Here is a 17,398-nt window from a genome sequence, read left to right as displayed (position 1 = left end):
TACATACTAAAACCTATATTCTAAACTTTGTAATTTATTGTTATTTTATACTCCAAATTTATACCAAGTAGAAAAAATATTTTGGAACAGTAGACCCACAGACATATTTTTCCCCACTATTTTATTGCCTATCTTATTATTTCTTGTGTAAAATGGTTAGTAAAGTAGTAGTGATTACAGCAGTGAATAATAGAGCAACTGTGTATACATAGACACATACACAATTTGCTTTCTTTGACTTCCCTAGGTCTATTTTAGCCTCTAATTTTTGTTTATCTAAATGAGGGCAATATATGCATATAAAGATAGAAATATGAAAATTTAAACTCATGGAAAATCTTGCAGCCAAATAGGCTTTGTATTTGTCAATGTCTAAAACTGATTTACTCCAAAAGTAAAACTATTATTATTTGAAGTTTCAAGTTATATAATAAAGTGTATTATGTAATGAAATTTTAATATGCATAGAATTATGTAATATGATACATTAAGCAGCTGTGATAACCCTTCTATAAAAATATCTGAAACTTTAAAAAATTCTAGAATTTATTATTAGTCAGATAAAAAATAGTTACTATTTAAATATATTTTTAATAGCCATGTTAGGAAAAGTTTTGTTAATAACTTGTCACCAACATATTACTAAGATATCTAAATTTTAGTCCCTAGTTAATACTTTGTTGTATTAAAATCACAATTTAAGTAAAATTTTATATTGAATAATGAAGGAATGAAGTCACTAATGCTGTTCTTTAACTTCTAAACAATGGCAAAATTACTCTAATTAAAATTTGTATGAAATACCCCATGCGAGTTTTCAAAGGCTTTTAAAAGTATGCACAAATTATTTTAAATAAAAAATTTGATTAACATCAACACAGATATATTGAAGTCATATAAAAATCTATCTATCTATCTATCTAGATATATGCTAACAAATTTAAAACATGAGTTTTCATCTTAAATATACATATCTAAACATATATTCACTAATTTAAAATAATTGCAAGAATCTTATTATAAATAAATTGTATTATGAAATAACATCATTGAAGTTAATCTCTTTTCACTTAAATGTCTTCTCTTGAAGAGAGAATATTTAAAATAAATATTTTTTATTAGTACTTATATAACGAGTCATCACTGTCTGAGACCTTTGTCACTTTTCTGTACACCACGATGTTGGACATCTCTTGTGTGTTTCCTGGTCAGTATATGTTCACTTCTTTTCTATTGGGAACACTCATTTTCTTTTACATAAATATCATATCCCTAATTCTCCTGGTTCGAGGATAGGCAGGCAGCCACTATCTAGACAGCAAAATGCGATTTCACAGTATATTCTAAAATTCTGATAAGAAGAAACATTATTTTCATTTGGAGTTACTGAGATAATAAGATGGGAGACCCAAGATTGTCTTGCCAACTTGGAACAGAAGAAATTTCTTTTCTTCTTGAGAGGGAAATCAATGTATGAAAAAGTAGGATTATAATTTGAAGAAAAAGGATCCTTCATAGAAATATGAGCTCCTGAAACATATCATTTTTTCAAGCTGCAATCCTCAATTTTTTTCTCAAAGAAGCTATAGATTTGCATCTTTAGTTCAGTTTTTATCATTACAAATACAGAATGGGAGTATAGTTCTGCTTGGGAGAACACTTGCCTAGCAAATATAATGCCCTAGGCTTGTTCCCTTATAGCCTGCAGCCTCCCTGACTCCAATAAATAAATAAATAAATAAATAAATAAATAAATAAATAAATAAATGTAAATAACACTGAGTTGGTTCAGAGAGAAATCATTTACTAAAATTCATCTCAATAGAAGTATTTTACAAAAAAATCAAACACTTCAATATAAATTATTTAAAATCATAAAACAAATCTGCATATTATAAGCTTTCTAATTCTATCCTATAATAAATATAAGTGAATCTGATTTTTCAATTTTATATTAGTGTGGTTAAAATTTTAACAATAACTTTGAATATTTGAACATCTAATTGTTTCAATTAAGATAAGTTAATATAAATCATTTCAAAGGCTTAAATATAAAGAGAAAAATTGAGAAGTTCTTTCAATTATAAAATAACTATAGTATAAAACTACTCATAAAGTATACCAGTCCCTGCTATGCCGAGCCATGTCAAACTTGAGTTTTATGTCACTTTTTTTCATAGGAATATCAATACAGGGATGGGAAAAGTCCAGTTTATGCAGTCAGAAGACTTAGAGAAAATATTGCAAACAGTATAAATTTAAAATTTTTTCTTTTCACTTAGAAGTCTAAATTTCTTATTTTGATGATATTTAATATCTACAGTGGTAGTTGTGAGACCATACATACTTTGTGAGCTATTAAATGCTCTACTAATATTACATATATATATATATGTGTATATATATACATAAATTTTATGTTTGTGTGTACAATTGTACTATTTATATGTTTACCTACACAAATAGATTTTACAAAATCCCAGAAATCTTTCTAAAATAAAATATTCTGAGTGAGGATCATATTCCCCTGGGTTAAGAGCACTGTATATACAGTCAGATGTGCCTTCAGAGGTCAAGTATCTTTCACTTACAAGCTAAATAACTGTGGGCACTTTTTCTTCACTTCTGATTGCTCACTTTCCTCATTTATATATAACTATAAATAATTTGGCTAATACTCATAAAAAGCTTAAGAGGATAAGACCTGTATTTGACATATAATACACATTCCACTACTCTCAACTTTTGTTTTGAGCAAATATTAGGTAATTCTCTGTTGTAATTTGTTCAGCCTTTAACTTATATTCAGTGTTGTGAGATCAGACCTTGTTAGTATCTTCTATTCTACATAATTCAGACAATGTCAAAAATACTAAAAAGTCCAGGCAAAGTAGTGAGGCAGAGAGCCTGGAGAAAGAAAGTTGTCACATTCTTGTCCCTAGAAACAATCTGGCAGGCAACAGCTTCCCTTTGGTGACATCAATGGACAACATAGATTATGTCTGCTTTTATATCATTGTGTCTTCTCTAATAGATGATGAGTTCCTTAAGGGCAAGGAACATTTTAAATTTACTGGAATACACTGAGAGGACTTTCTGCTACTGAGGAGATTTCAAAAATTAAAAAGGAGCCATCCAGAGGTGGGGATGTGGAGAAGGATATAGGAATTTCAGAAATTCTCACTGGTCTTCAAAGTATCGCACTTGTTAATGCATATGCCTGTTGGTGATAATTACCAAAATGGATTAAAGAAAAAAGTATGGAAAGAAGTAATAATGATTTAAAGTTGCAATGGCTGTGCCATCAATAGTGAAAGTGGAAATAGTTGGTTTCATGTTAAAAAGATGAATTGCTTTCTACCTCTGGGTCATTGGTAGTCTTGCTCACACATAAGTTTAAGCAACTGGCATTTCCAACAAATATTTTGTAAATCGACAAATATATTTGAGATCACCGAAGAAGAGTAAAAATTTATTTATCTAAGTGCTGCTTCTTCTGTGAACAGAAGAAAAAAATGTACAGGACAAAATTTATATTTAACTTTGATTTCTCTATATCCATCTTCTATTTATCATTCATCTATCTATTTATTTTATTTTATTTTATTTTATTATTTTACTTTTTAATTTCTATTGGTGCATTGTAGCCATACATCATAATGGGATACAAGATAGTGAAGGCATACATGCACACATTACCCAATTAGCCTTTACCCAATTCCCATCCCATTCCCTCTCCCCTCCCTCCTTCTCATGTTTGGCTTACTGATTGAATTTGATATGTTTGTTAATGTACATCATGTACATTAGAGAATTTTCCTCTTCCCGTCTTTCATTTCCTCAGTTAAGTCACTGTATTTGATTATCTATAGTATCTCCTTCTTCAGCTACAGTTCCTCCTATGATCCATTTTCTCCCTAGCTTCTGCATCTTAGGAAGAGTATCCAATTTCTTATTTTTTGTGACTGATTAATCTCATTCAGAATAATGTCCTCCAACTCCATCTATTTCCTTGTAAATGACAAAATTGTGTTTTTATGCCTGAATAAAATTCTATTGTGTACATATCCCATAGTTTGGTAATTCATTCATCTGTTGATGGACATCATGGCTTGTTCCTACCCAAAAGAATGAAAACCAAATTACCAGACGGATGCATGTGTATCTGTATTCATAGTTATACAATTCACAATTGTCATCTATATATCTATCTATCATCTATGTATATATAGAAAGAGTGTGAGAGAGATGTATATCTGATTTAAGAGATATCTATATTCCTAGATTCTGAGATGAGGCTTCTAATATCCTTATAAAAAAGATTTCTAGAAGAAAATTTTGTTTATTTGCTATCTGACCTTTGGGTTCTAATACAGAACTCTCAAGGCTTATTGATTTCCTGAGTAGTAAGTGCATTTAACACAATTTCTAAAACTCTTGGAGTTTCCAATTCTAAGTAGGTTCCTAGATTTCCTGGGGAAGGTGGAGGAACAGATGGTTGGGTTGATCACCAATGGTTAATGATTTAATCAATTGTGTTGATATAACAAAAATAAATCAAAGGAAAGGACTCAGAGTGTTTCCAAGTTATTAAACACCTATATAGAGGTATGTACATAGAAAATGGTACACCGAGAGAGATTATAGAATATTCACTCTAGTGATCTCCTACTTTGTTGTATCTCTTCCTTCTGGTGAAAATTTATATAATTGTACTATTCTTAATAATAATTTGGTGAACATAAAGGAAGTATTCTAAGTTATATGAGCTACTCAGACAAGTTAATGAAACTCAAAGATATTGGAGAACATCCAATTTATTTTCAGTTAGTAAGAAATATTTGGGAAAAAACCCTACTCCTTGCATTTCTGAAGTGAGGGAGCAGTCTTATGGGACTCACCCTTGGACCTGTAGGATATGGCACTGTATCCCAATAGTTTCAGAATTATTATAAAATGAAAAATTAATTTGGTCTATATTAGAGGATTTTATGTTGGTAAAGACAAACTTCCCCACAGTTTGGTTACCAGAAAGAAGTGAAATATTGTGTGTTTTGTTTTATGTGTGTTTTAGACAGCTTCCTTTAACACATAGGCCTTCTAAGGGGCATACCAGATACAAGGGTCAACAGTTTACAAGTAGAAAAATCAGTTTGAATTTTTACAATTTCTTGGGATTTGGGAAAAAGTCATTCATATTTTAGTAAGCACAGGTGTCAAATTCTGTGTAAGAAGGGCAGAAACAGAAAAAAAATGCACTTTGTTTTCTTATCTCCAATTATAACTCTGTATGTATGTATCTATTATCTGCCTTTCAATGCATGCATGTGATTTAATTTTTCTCCTTGTGCATCACAGATATGTAGATCACAAGGAAGTTTCATAAATGATCAACCAAATATAAAAAAATACAGTTTTGAATATTCAACTACAAATAATTTTTGTTCTTTTCAATAATTATGATTTTAGAAACAACAAAGTGGTGGCAAACACAACTATCCTTTATTTAAATGAAACTATCCAGATGTTTAGAGCATAAATTATAAGTAAATTCAAGATACTTGACATGAAAAATTGAAATGAAAATGTTTGCATAGGCAAAGATATGGAAAAGTTTAGTAGGAATGAATTTTAAGTAAAAGACTGAGATTTGTGGACATGTTACCATAGTATGTCACGATTAAACATGTAAACAAAGGTAGATCTTATATAACTCCTCCTTCCCTTCATTCCTTATTTCTTTACAATTTATTCTCTCTCTCTGTTTCTTTTTTCAGTTTTCTTTCCTTCTTTAATTATCGGATGAATTCTAACATAGTTCTAGTACTAATTTATAATTAAGATATTAGCACATCAAAACTTTCTTTTGAGAGTACTATATCTTATTTCATAAGTTTTCACAGTATTTTGTTGACAATTGAAATGTGCTATTTCTTTTCAAAAATTTATCAAAACTTTAACAAATAATTCAGATTATAGGATTTATCTTACAGATGATTACATGTCCCAAATCCTTTTACATCTGACTTGAGGTACTTACAAATATTTCTGTATACAAATAGCTATACTCGAAACAAAAAATAACAAATTAATTATTTTTGAAAAAGTTCTCTTTTAAACATAAAAAACAGGTCAAACATATTTTGGTTTGATGTGTTTCACTAACTCTCATTTTTATGTTTCTTTAGTGTGAAATATTATTATAAATCATACTTGCCTGGGGATCCAGGACTCCATCTCCAAGTGTGCCATTATTTCTGAACCATTTTTCAGATCCAAACTGATTTAGATATATTCTCTTTGTGCATCTGTACATTGTATATATGACTTTGTAGTAGCATATTTATATACTATTGTCTGTACCACTAAATTATTTGAGATGCCTGTCCTATTAGATGATAATTTCCTTGGGTGCCAAGAACATAAGCTTGTTTCTATCTTCAGCATTTATTCAAGCAAAAAAAAGTTTAACTTTTGATTAAATTCTACTAACGTTCAGGTAAAATAAAAATTAAAATGGTCATAGCCCTCAAACTTATAGACTAAATTCCAATAGAAAACATGCAACACAGTGCAGAGAATGTAATAATAAAGATAATGCAACACAAATTTAAGGAATTTGCTGAATGAATGAAAGAACTGAAAATTAAGAATTTCCTAGTCAGGGTTACTGAATAAACAATTTAAAGAAAACATTTAAAAGTGAATCTGGAGAAATACTCACTTTTCACTTTTCCTTGGAGTGACCCAAAATAATAAATTATTTCCATGAATGCTTCTTAGTTATTAGGAATTTCTGGGTTATTCAATATCCATAGCTGTCTAACACCCAAAACCAATATATTCCTTTGTTCTGTGACATAATATCCAAATATTAATTATGTATATTACAAATGTATTATAAACATAAATTATTTTTTATGAAATGCAAGAAATACCATATTGCTCACTAGAAAATTAAGATGTAAAAACATATTTCACATACACATACAGTATTCAATTTTATACCAATATCTTCAATGAGATGTTATATAGCATAACCTGATCATCTCATCAAATTCATATTCCAGTGTAAATATGAATGCCATAAATATACTATAAATTTGACACTTGATTACATGCACAATGTTATTTATATAAAATATGGTTAATATTTTCTCTTTTATGTATTATAGATTCTTTTCTTAAGGATATTTTATATCAGCAGCAAATGGTAATGGCATATGCCAGCCCCATTCCACTGCACTGTGTCTATGGCACTCATGAAATAAACTTAAAAATAATGACAATCAGCAGAGGGTTACAGTTTATGAGCTTTAATTATTCATTCTGTGGCATGCAAATATATAGATTTAATTATAGCAAATAAATTGGCAATTTCACATACAAAAAGTTGTCACATAATAAAAGAGTTCTCGTACCTAGTCATTTTTAAAACAATTTGATTTAATTTTTAGAAATGTTAGTGACAATGTATATCTGTTGAGGTTACATACATAGTTAGCAGTCAAGAACTGCAGTAACACAAAATGGAAAAATAAATTTAAAATTTAAAATAACTACCAGTTATTTGCTCTCATTATTCCCAAGGACTTCAGCCACAGGAGAACGAATATAACAAACTTTATCTCAATCTAAGGCTTAATTTCTTCCATGTGGATTCAGTACCTGATACATGCCAGGAAATATTCTAGATACTAGGAGTATAACATGAATCAGAAGACACAAAATCTGCCACACTCTAAGGAAACTTCCAGGAGTGAGGGGGGCAATGAAAAATGAGTATGATGAGTAAACTATATTGATAAAAAGTACAGCCGGAAAGCTTATAAGGGAGTTTGGAATAAGCATAGTTGGATGGGCATATTGGGAGGATGCAATTTGAGTAAATATCTGAAGGGCTTGAGTGACTTTCCCAGAGAAAGAGAATTCATGCTAGAGGGACCAGTTGAAACAATGTCTTCCTGTGATCACAGATAAACTGGGAAGGTAGAATGTATGCAGAAATGTGAAAAGGGGAGAAGGAGGAAAGATAAGACACAGATCTTGGGAATCCATGTCATAAAAAACTGAGGTCCCATAATTTATGTGAATTTTACATATATAATACTTTTTAGTGATATCAATTTTATTCCTGATAATCCTGGATTTGGAGAATTTAACTCATATGTTAGCATTCACCTAGCATGCCAGTGGTTAAAATGAACTGCAGAGGCAGTTTGCATCCTATACCAGTGCCAAGAAGAAGCAGATGGGATTAATGTTCAACATGGGCAGTTAAATATCTAGATTAGAAAGAAATTAGATAGTAACCTTTCTTTTTAAACTCTCTGTGTTAGATATAAATGAGAGGTACAGACATTTAGGATTTTTTGAGATGAGTTGCTTCATGTGGAATGTAACATCAGTAGTAAAGGTGTTTTCTTCTAACAGATCTATTCTTCTCCTCTCTTCTACCATAAGAGGCTACCATTGTAGTGAATGTGTGAGGTTGTCCAGTTGATAGTGTGAGTGGGTCATTCTAATTCAGATGAAGGTTCTAGGCCATTTGACCATGTGCCTACACATCATTTTCAAATCTAATCTTAATATTGTAATAATAGTAGTATAATCTACCCTAATTTGACCTTTCATCTCTCAGTTGCTTGTAAGTTGCGAGTGAGGCATTACTTATGAACTGCTAAAATCCAAGCAAAAGAAAAACATTCATGATAAAGATGGTGGGTAAAGGGGGAGGGCCTGCCAGAAAGTGTCATGTGGAAGACAAGAAAGAAGTGCTTTTCTTTTTAGAAAACTCTCCAGACAAGGGTACTATTGCCAACACATTAATTAGAAGTGTTTGGTTTCTACAGATACAGCATTTAGCTCAGCTTTCAGGGCTGAAGCATTTGAATTTTTCTAAAAACGGAGGTGACACTGGGTTAATTGGCAGTACTTATAGCCCACAGAAGCCCAGATACATTAGGACACACCCTGTCAGAAAGCACAGGGTTCTGAGATAAAAGAAGAGATGGATCTCTACTATATTCTGAAAAGTATGATGGAATTTAGTAGTAAAAGCCATAAAATAGCTGTCCTTAATATTTTGTATGCTGAATAAAATTCTTGGCTCTTGATACTCAAGAGATCACAGAAGAATAATTAAGAGAATGCCATGTGAAGTGACCTTACAAGTTTGTCATTTTCAGTGTACATTGGAGCAAGCATATTTTAAATAGAGAAAAAGCAAGCTGACATCTACAAAGGCACAAATGTGTTAACCTGATGCAGAGTAAAATCATCATAAATATGTCTTGAAGTTGGTACTTAGAAATATATCAAAGGGAATATATGTAGGAAAGTAAATTGGAACTATGTAATGAAAGTAAAATGTCATTACCGAAGTTTAATTTTTTTTAAAATTCTGTAATAGTGTTTCAGAATTTATTTATTTTAATTTCTTTGGGGTAGCTTGGTACTGGAAAGATTTTTTGGAAAATTAATGCAGGAAGTGCATTTATGTCTAATTGATATAAGAGAGGATTGATACTGGAACTGTGCTTAGAAAATTATTTTAGTCTTATGATTCTCAAAATTCAGTGTGCAGAAGAGTGATACGGGAGCTTCTTAAAATTCAGACCCTAAGGCGTCAGCCTCAGAGACTTAGACTCATTTCCTCTGAGGTATGACATAGATATCAGCATTGTAATAAGGTTTGTGCATTAATCTAAGCATGTTGTCCAACATATGTAGAGCAAAGCTTTAGAAATCTAAATGAGAAGTGATAGGGGCTTGAACTTGAGGATCGTAATGGAAATGAACAGAAGAAAACAGACTAAAGAGTTTGAATATTCCACTCTTAAGGTTAAGAAGCTAAGTGCACATAAAAGATGAAGGAAGATTCAAGAACAGTTCTAAAAATTCAAGCCCTGGTAATGAGAAAAATGTTGATGTAAACTTAATGCAATTAAAATTTAAGAAGAACTAAGGTTAGCTGGGCATGGTGATGCATGCTTGTAATCCTAGTACTTGAAAGGCTGAGTCAGAAAGATTACAAATCTGTCTCAGCTACTTAGTGAGACCCTCTGAAAGTTAGTGAGATTCTGTTTGAAAATAAACAATAAAAAATAGGCCTGGGGATGTAGCACAAATATAGAATGCCCCTCAGTTCCATTCCCATTACAAAAAAAAAAAAAAAAAGGACTTTGTTTGAAAGCAGGAATAGATTTTGCTAAAACATCTGCAGGGCAAAATTGCATAAAGAAAATAAAATGGAGTTATCCATTAGATTAGATTTAGATCAGGAAGAGTGCCAGAAGTTAGTGATTTAGATTCTGCAATCAATGGCCGGTACTCAGTTAAGTAAAGCTATGTGAATGAAAGGAATACAAGTACTATATTGAAAAGGAGTGGTGGTGATGGATATTCTTGCCTTGTTCCTGTGTTTATGGGAAACTCTCAAGGTTTTTTTCTATTTAATATGATGTTGGCTGTGAGCCTATTGTAGATTGCCTTTATGATGTTGAGGTATGCTCCTTCTATTCTGATTCTCTGCAGTGCTTTTAGCTTAAATGGATGTTGGATTTTGTCAGGTGGTTTTCAGCATCTATTGAAATGATCATGTGATTTTTGTCTTTGTTTTTGTTTATGTGATGAATGGTTTTTGTATGTTGAACCAGCCTTGCATCCCTGGGATGAACCCTACTTGGTCATGGTGAATGATTTTCTTGATGTGGTTTTGAATGTGTTTTGCTAGTATTTTGTTTAGCAGTTTTGCATCCAAGTTCATCAATGATATAAACCTGTAGTTTTCCTTTCTTGAGCTGTCTTTATTTGGTTTTGTTATTAATGTGATATTGGAATTCTACTCAGTCATAAAGAAGAACATAATTGCATCATTTAATAAAAAAAATGAATGGAGGTGGAGAACATTATCTTAAGAGAGATAAGTCAGTCACAAAAAGGTAAAAAATTTAGATGTTCTCCCTAATATGCAGAAGATGGGAGAGAATGAGTCAGAGGAGGAACTACAGACAAAGGAGATACTACAGATGAGCAATAAGGCGTCCTAACTGAGAGGATGGGAGGGGGGAAGAGGGAAATTCTCTAATGCACATAATGTACTTTAACAAACATATCAATGTCAATAAGCCAAACATAAGAAAAAGGGAGGTGGAGGGTATGGAGCAGGAATTAGGAAAGGAATAATTGGGTGATATGTGCATGTATGTTTCCACCACCTGTACCCCATTAAGATTTCTGACCACAATGCAATACAAATTATAAAAAAGGAATACAAGATCTTGGAATCCCTAAATTTGGAGATTGGGAAGATTAAGAATCAGTCATTAAAATGCTATTTTCATGTGACTTTACAATTAAAATTAAAAAGATTAAAAAGAAAAATACATTAATTGGAAGAGAAATGAAAAGACACACAATCAAAGCAGAGGCTATAGCTGCTGAAAAATCTTAGATCAAAGAATGAGAACAAGAGGAGAGCCAAGGTCTAATAATAATCTTCAAGGGAAATGTAGACTAAACAATAAAAAGAGTACAGATTCTAAGCACCTCCGTCTTTGTGTGCAAGTAAAACTACTTTATCTGTACAGTAAGATCAGTGAAAAAGCAGAGGGGATTTTTAAAAGAACAAATAGAGAATATATCTAGAACAGGATGCTGAATACAGCCTACAAATCATTGTCATAATTTTAAAGCAAATATGTACTGCGACATCAATTCTAACCTGGCATTGCTTCTTTAAATATACTTTACAAGCTGGGCGTGGTGGTGCACACTTGTAATCCCCACTCTTGGGAGCAGAGACAGGAGGATCACGCTGATTTGATGCCAGCCTCGCTGGCTTAAGAGACCCTGTTTACAAATAAAAATATAAAGTAGTTCTGGGAGTGTAGCCTGGAGAAGGGTTTCCAGGAACTCCAGTACCACCAAAAAATATATATATATATATATATATATATATATATATATATATATATATATGTACTTTACAGTTGAATATATCGTTGTCTACCTTTCTGGGTGTCATTGTTAAATCCATGCTCATTATTTGTTTTAATTTGGAAAAAGCATTTAATTCAGTTCTTTCCAACTTTGTATTTATATCAGAAATATCTTTGAGACTTTTAAAAATATCAAAACCTGGCCCCACCTCCCAGGAAGTCTAAAATCCATCATTAAAATATTATTAAAATGTATTTTAGGGCTTTGAATATATCTCTAGGACTTAGAATCATTAACTATCACTCAATATTTCAGTTTCCTCACTTTGAAAATTGACTGATAATAATAGTACCTGAATCTTGGAGAGTGTGAAATGAGATAGTGTTTGAAAACACTGAGAACAGATGACACATGCAGTTAAAATATGTTCTCTCTTCTCAGAGTCACGTATGAGGGCCATCCCAATATCTGCACAAGGCTCTCTCATGAAACGGTTATAGGGGAAGATTTTTCTTTTGTTCCTGGCCTGAAACTTCAGTTTTGAAATGTTGTCTTTATTAAACCATTTACAGAAAGCATCCAGTTTGGTATCTGATGGGGTTTCCCTGCTTTCTGGTAACATTAAATTTTGTGTTAGTGTGTTGTGTTTGTGTAGTCTATCATTTTGCAGATACACTGATATTTGTTTGCCTCCATTTCTCCCAAAATGCAGTAATAAAAAGCTGTATTGTTCTTGTTCATTCTATTCCAAGTACAAATTCTTTTCTCCTCACTTTTAATCATTAGTTGACCTTTCTCATATCCATAACATTAAAAGAAAAAGCAAGAAAACATAATAAAAAGCAAAAACAAAGCACAGAAAATGACAGCAACAACAATAATTTTTTATTTGGTTGCAGAATGGAAATGTTTTAAATGCAAAAACAAGACATTTGAAAATATTGAGCATAGTAATATGGGTATAATGCATTTATTTAAAATAGAAAATAAATTGTGCTGTAAAGAATAATTTTAGAGTCAAAATGTTAGGTGACATCACTGCCTTCTCTGTAGGAGCTCTAGATGAGGAAGAACATGCCCTGCTAATCTGCCTAAAACCATCTCTCAGCCCCAGTTCTTGAATCCATGGATGATATATGACTTGGAACTCGGTGGTCTGAGAAAAGTGTGGATTGCAGGCTCTTTTTACTGTCTGATGTTGATTCCTGTATTGATTCACTGTTAAGAGGTTATAGCTCAGTCACTAGGTTTCTCATTAATATTTGTCGGACATTATGATTCACATCTCTTCTACATTTGAGAATTGTTTATATTCATTATCATATGCTTCCTCAAATCATCTTTGATTAAGTGCTACATAGACACATTTTGTCTTAAGGTCAGAGACCACCTCTTAAGATGATCCTGGTCTGGTGGGAGCTGGTCGGTACTAATAGAACCATCATTTAAAAGAGCATGCTAGATTTGTGTTTAATTTACTATTCTGTTATTAACAAGTTTTTCTAACAATGTTGACACATGTCTTTTCAAATGAGTAGTCACTACCGGTCTGACACAAATTAAAGTGATCATAATGCTGACCAGAGCTTAGCTTTGGTTCTTCACTATTCTGGGTCACTTCCATTACATAAATATGCTGAGTTATGCATCTTCTAGTACATTTATTAGCCACAAACATAGATTGTTATTTATTTTGTCACATGAAAACTAAATACAATATAAAAATTTAAAATTATAAAAAATAAAATTTTGCTCATTTATAGTTTCTCCTTCATCTAGAGTTTCTCCTATGTCAATTTTTTCTCCCTAGTTTTCACATATTAGAGAAAAGTTCTACTTTTTTATATTTTGTGACTGAATAATCTCACTTAGCTAATGTTCTCCACTTCTATCTATTTCCCTGTAAATGATATAATTTTGTTTATGGCTGAGTAAAATTCGATTATGTACATATCCCATAGTTTTTTAATTCATTCATCTCTTGAGAGGTATCTTGGCCGGTTCCATAGTTTAGGGGAAGAGGAAAATTTCCTAATGCTCATAAAATTTCCTAATGTACAACCACAAACAAATCAAAGTCAATCAGTAAGCCAAATATGAGAAAGATGAAATGAGTGATCTTTGCATGTGTGCCTCGACCATCTTGTAGTCCATTAATATGTATGACTATAATGCATCAGTACAAATTTTAACAAACCAAATTTTATAACTAGCCTACATGGCAATAAGTGTTACATATGACTATTAAATATTTTGATTCTCTAATCTCTTTTTGACTTGCATTAGCTCTCTTGACTAAGTGAGATTTTAAATTCAATACATAAATGAAGAGTGGGATAAGGAAGTTGGGAATCTTGACAGATCCATTTTTCAGTGCATCACAATAAGAACACTAGCACTTCATAAAAATCATAAAAAATGTATAGCATATTTAACTGTAACCACTCTTTTCCATTCTGACTAGAAAAAAGATAGTGCTACAATTTTTACAGTAATGCCACCTGACAGAAGCAGCAGAACAAATTGCTTCTACCTTCCAAAATTTTCCTTTCTTGTTCCAATGGAGAAAAGTTTAGAGTATGATTAACGCTTACTGTTTTTACTAACAGCATTTAGCTGAGTCTACTGCAGGCACCAAAGCATGGCTTTAGGAGCTCTTTGCAGGAGACAATGCTCTTTTTTACTTCCAAATATTCACAGTGCACTTACCTCCAAGTTTTTAAGTGCGGGTTTGTCTGAAACTAGTTTGAACTAAATGGCTTGGTAAATTGAAATAGGAAAAAGCTGTTTCCACTTTCTAGTACATTGAAATGTTCCCATCAAATAGCTTCTAAATAAATGAATAAGAAATACTGGAGTTCCTAGATAAAGACTCAAGAAAGAGGAAGTAAATTAGCCCATAACAAACACCTGGACACTGAGTTTAAGTCTAAACGTGACTATGTAATTGGAATGCAAATATGTAAATATCTGAATTTGTTAAAGAAAATAAAGCCCCCTACATCATCAGGAGCTTGCCTGATATCTTTCAGCAAGTAGTGGTCAACTAGAACTCCAAACTTTTTACTTCCAACCACAGAGACCTTGCTCAGAAGAGATTTCTGTGGCAACTTGCTGGTATAACTTTTAAACATTTTTTTTTTTTTTTTTTTTTTTTGTGTGTGTGTGTGTGTGTGTGTGTGGTACTGAGGGTGGAACCCAGGGGCTTTTCTACCTCCAGGCTATATTCCCAGACCTATTTTATACTTTATTTGAAAACAAGGTCTCACTAAGTTGCTGAGTGCCTCATCAAGTATCTGAGACTGGCTTCGAACGTCTGAGATCTCTTGCCTCAGCCTCCCAAGCACTGGGTTTACAAGCGTGTGCTACCCTGCCAAGCTGCTATGACTTTTAATAAAGGGCAACTGGTGTCTTAGGCTAACCCTCTGAAATTTCAAGATATTTTTTAAATGTCTTGAATTTTTTAACATTCACACAGGAAATACTCTCCTCCTTTTTTTTTCTTTTCTCTTATTTTTGGCTAGGTATTTGTTTTTATTTTTTCAGAATTATGTTTCTAATACTTTTATTTAGTGCATTATAATTTCACATCATAATGTACTTCATAGTGATAGTGAAATACAAGCATACAGCACTTGATGAGCTTTTACCTGGCTCCCACCCCGTTCCTCCGTTCCTCATACAGGATATTGAGATTGGCATTCACATGATTTTGTTTCTTTCTTAAGAAACTTTTAAATCTTAATAAGTTTCTACATTTAGAATGTAAAACTTTCCTGATCTCTTCTTCCAAATAATTTGAAGCAATGGTCAAAATTCTGTGTCATCACAGGAATAAATCCACATTGATAAGCAGTATCACAGAGATTCAGAATGTTGAATTTGAATGAACTCTTGGAGATGATTCAATCTGAAACCTCATTTACATTTCATGGAATTGGGAGGTGGGCCTTGAAGTTGCTCAAATGTAGATTTCAACCTAAATATTACATTAACTAGAATAAGAACCATATTATAGTTAGATATAAAATGTCCCCTAAAAAGCTCATTTGTTAATATTCAGGGTTGATACAGTTGTATCATGATGATTGTAATCCTAAATTTTGTAATCCATCCTAATAGATTTATCTGAGTGGTGGCCTGGGCAGATAGAGTTTGGCTAAAGAAGACATGTCCCTGGGCGTGAAGCCTTGGTAATTATATACGGTTCCTCCTCTTTCTGTTCTCTTTCTTGTTTCTGGCCACCATCTGAGGAGCACAGATGTGAGGAGCTCAGCTCATATGCTCTCCCTGTCTCTACTCTCTGCCACCATAACCTGGAATCCATGGTCCCCAGCCTAACATGGACTAAACCTTGAGCAAATAAATCTATATTCCTCTACGTTACATGATCAGGTTTTTAAATTATGGTTTGAAACTGCTGGCCAGAACAAAATTTGTTATCAGAGATGTGGGGTTGCTGCTATATGTAGGTCTGAACATGTAATTGTGATTAATTTGAAAAACTAATTTGTGAGAGAGAATGGGAAGAGCCAGAACATGGATAGAAAGATGTAAAGTAGGAAATGTGCTTAGGAGATTATGGAGGGAGAAGAAAACTCCTTAAAAAAAATGGAGTAGAGGCCACCTGTGTTACACTTTGGCAAAGAACTTATCTGCATTTTACCCATATGCTAAAAATTTGTGTTGAGGCTGAATGTAATATTAGACTGATTAAAAAACTGACAAAGGAAATCTCAAAACAGAAAAATATCTAAACTGCACTATGGATATCAATGTTCACATTCAGTGAACTGTATACCAATTTTGGGAGAAGAAAGTAAAGCAGAGAAATCTTACAAATTTATACTCTGGTTAGAAAAACATGTGTAAAGCTGTAGTCCAGAGAAATAATGTCATGGAAAAAGACAATGACTGAAAAAAAGGAGTAAGCTGTGACCATGATGGCACTGAAATCAGCAATGAACATGATGGAGGTGGCGGATGGAGTCAGGGCCAGGAGCTGCCCAGATGAACTAGGGGACAGAGGACACCTGGATGGAGCAGACCCAGGAGCTGTGATTAAATGTGACTACCCTTTTTGTTGCTAGCTCATCTTTGAGCCCATCCAATAGTGACTCAAAAGAGAGGACATGGAGGCTCTCCCTCAGATTTCAAATAAAGGCCTTGGAAGCCAGACAACATGTGGCAGGGTCAGAATACCTGCAAGCAAGCCAAAATGGGACACTTTGTGAAGCTGTGAGGATGAGGCCAATGTTGGAAAAAAAAATAAGATTTAGAAAGACCAGAAATGCAAAATGACTGTGAGAAAAGGCTGCTAGCTGCCAATCATAGAGCCAGGCTTGAAGAGGCAATGAACCACCCATTGCAATCAGCTAGGTCACAGGGGTGTGGCTTCCCAGGCCCTTTGAAGATTTCTCACTGCCATGCGCTATGGATGCTAGAATTGGAGATG

This window comes from Muscardinus avellanarius (genome assembly GCF_963383645.1).
Source record: "Muscardinus avellanarius genome assembly, chromosome: 6".
In the NCBI taxonomy this organism is placed as follows: domain Eukaryota; kingdom Metazoa; phylum Chordata; class Mammalia; order Rodentia; family Gliridae; genus Muscardinus; species Muscardinus avellanarius.
This window is presented reverse-complemented; position numbering follows the sequence as displayed.